General features: G+C 49.2%; 2 non-coding genes and 5 pseudogenes across 2 annotated transcripts in view; all 7 read right to left on the reverse strand.

The window, feature by feature from the left end:
* Positions 1-60: 60 nt before the first annotated feature.
* Positions 61-169, reverse strand: LOC128487428 (uncharacterized; annotated as a pseudogene).
* Positions 170-476: 307 nt separating this feature from the next.
* LOC128486749 (5S ribosomal RNA) lies at positions 477-595 on the reverse strand. The gene has a single exon (XR_008353031.1). It is a non-coding gene; the product is annotated as a 5S ribosomal RNA (ribosomal RNA).
* Positions 596-790: 195 nt separating this feature from the next.
* Positions 791-909, reverse strand: LOC128487002 (uncharacterized; annotated as a pseudogene).
* A 213-nt stretch (positions 910-1122) lies between these two features.
* LOC128487733 (uncharacterized) lies at positions 1123-1231 on the reverse strand (annotated as a pseudogene).
* Positions 1232-1474: 243 nt separating this feature from the next.
* LOC128487542 (uncharacterized) lies at positions 1475-1593 on the reverse strand (annotated as a pseudogene).
* Positions 1594-1782: 189 nt separating this feature from the next.
* LOC128487824 (uncharacterized) lies at positions 1783-1901 on the reverse strand (annotated as a pseudogene).
* Positions 1902-2415: 514 nt separating this feature from the next.
* The window catches only part of LOC128486654 (5S ribosomal RNA), a 119-nt gene continuing 34 nt past the window's right edge, over positions 2416-2500 (reverse strand). The window contains exon 1 of the ribosomal RNA XR_008352940.1: positions 2416-2500. This exon is cut by the window's right edge and continues 34 nt beyond it. This is a non-coding gene — a ribosomal RNA (5S ribosomal RNA).

Here is a 2500-nt window from a genome sequence, read left to right on the forward strand (position 1 = left end):
TTTGATGATGAGCAAGAAACACATGGCAAAAAGCTCTCCCCGGACTGTGAGAAAAGAAAAAGCCTACAACACCTGGTATTCCCAGGCGGTCTCCCATCCAGGTACTAACCAGGCCCAACCCTGCTTAGCTTCCGAGATCAGGCACTTTCAGGGTGGTATGGCCGCAGGTGTGAAAGTGTTTTATTTTACTTCTCTTATTCTGCTGCTGCTGCTGCTGCTGCTGCTGCTGCTGCTGCTGCTGCTGCTGCTGCTGCTGCTGCTGCTGCTGCTGCTGCTGCTGCTGCTGCTGCTGCTGCTGCTGCTGCTGCTGCTGCTGCTGCTGCTGCTGCTGCTGCTGCTGCTGCTGCTTGTCGTCAGACAGAAAGAATTATAAGCCCTGGGACAGGACAGAGAAGGTTCAAATAAGGGTTTAAAGCTTTGATGATGAGCAAGAAACACATGGCAAAAAGCTCTCCCCGGACTGTGAGAAAAGAAAAAGCCTACAACACCTGGTATTCCCAGGCGGTCTCCCATGTAGGTACTAACCAGGCCCAACCCTGCTTAGCTTCCGAGGTCAGACGAGATTGGGCGCTTCCAGGGCGGTATGGCTGCAGGTGTGAAAGCTTTTTATTTTACTTCTCTTATTCTGTTGCTGCTGCTGCTGCTGCTGCTGCTTGTCGTCAGACAGAAAGAATTATAAGCCCTGGGACAGGACAGAGAAGGTGAGAAGGTTCAAATAAGGGTTTAAAGCTTTGATGATGAGCAAGAAACACATGGCAAAAAGCTTTCCCCGGACTGTGAGAAAAGAAAAAGCCTACAACACCTGGTATTCCCAGGCAGTCTCCCATCCAGGTACTAACCAGGTCCAACCCTGCTTAGCTTCCGAGATCAGACAAGAGCGGGCGCTTTCAGGGTGGTATGGCCGAAGGTGTGAAAGTGTTTTATTTTACTTCTCTTATTCTGTTGCTGCTGCTGCTGCTGCTGCTGCTGCTGCTGCTGCTGCTGCTTGTCGTCAGACAGAAAGAATTATAAGCCCTGGGACAGGACAGAGAAGGTGAGAAGGTTCAAATAAGGGTTTAAAGCTTTGATGATGAGCAAGAAACACATGGCAAAAAGCTCTCCCCGGACTGTGAGAAAAGAAAAAGCCTACAACACCTGGTATTCCCAGGCAGTTTCCCATCCAGGTACTAACCAGGCCCAACCCCGCTTAGCTTCCGAGATCAGGCGCTTTCAGGGTGGTATGGCCGAAGGTGTGAAAGTGTTTTATTTTACTTCTCTTATTCTGTTGCTGCTGCTGCTGCTGCTGCTGCTGCTGCTGCTGCAGCTGCTGCTGCTGCAGCTGCTGCTGCTGCTGCTTGTCGTCGTCAGACAGAAAGAATTATAAGCCCTGGGACAGGACAGAGAAGTTGAGAAGGTTCAAATAAGGGTTTAAAGCTTTGATGATGAGCAAGAAACACATGGCAAAAAGCTCTCCCCGGACTGTGAGAAAAGAAAAAGCCTACAACACCTGGTATTCCCAGGCAGTCTCCCATCCAGGTACTAACCAGGCCCAACCACGCTTAGCTTCCGAGATAAGACGAGATCAGGCGCTTTTAGGGTGGTATGGCCGCAGGTGTGACAGCGTTTTGTTTTACTTCTCTTATTCTGTTGCTGCTGCTGCTGCTGCTTGTCGTCAGACAGAAAGAATTATAAGCCCTGGGACAGGACAGAGAAGGTGAGAAGGTTGAAATAAGGGTTTAAACCTTTGATGATGAGCAAGAAACACATGGCAAAAAGCTCTCCCCGGACTGTGAGAAAAGAAAAAGCCTACAACACCTGGTATTCCAAGGCTGTCTCCCATCCAGGTTCTAACCAGGCCCAAACCTGCTTAGCTTCTGAGATCAGACAAGATCGGGTGCTTCCACGGTGGTATGGCCACAGGTGCGAAAGTTTTTTATTTTAATTCTCTTATTCTGTTGCTGCTGCTGCTTGTCGTCAGACAGAAAGAATTATAAGCCCTGGGACAGGACAGAGAAGGTGAGAAGGTTCAAATAAGGGTTTAAAGCTTTGATGATGAGCAAGAAACACATGGCAAAAAGCTCTCCCCGGACTGTGAGAAAAGAAAAAGCATACAACACCTGGTATTCCCAGGCGCTCTCCCACCCAGGTACTAACCAGTCCCAACCCTGCTTAGCTTTCGAGATCGGGCGTTTTCAGGGTGGCATGGCCGCAGTTGTGAAAGTGATTTATTTTACTTCTCTTATTCTGTTGCTGCTGCTGTTGCTGCTGTTGCTGGTGTTGCTGCTGCTGCTGCTGCTGCTTCTCATCATACAGAAATAATTATAAGCCCTGGGACAGGACAGAGAAGGTGAGAAGGTTCAAATAAGGGTTTAAAGCTTTGATGATGAGCAAGAAACACATGGCAAAAAGCTCTCCCCGGACTGTGAGAAAAGAAAAAGCCTACAACACCAGGTATCCCCAAGCGGTCTCCCATCCAGGTACTAACCAGGCCCAACCCTGCTTAGCTTCCGAGATCAGACGA

The sequence above is a fragment of the Spea bombifrons genome, chromosome 3, assembly GCF_027358695.1.
Source record: "Spea bombifrons isolate aSpeBom1 chromosome 3, aSpeBom1.2.pri, whole genome shotgun sequence".
In the NCBI taxonomy this organism is placed as follows: Eukaryota; Metazoa; Chordata; class Amphibia; order Anura; family Pelobatidae; genus Spea; species Spea bombifrons.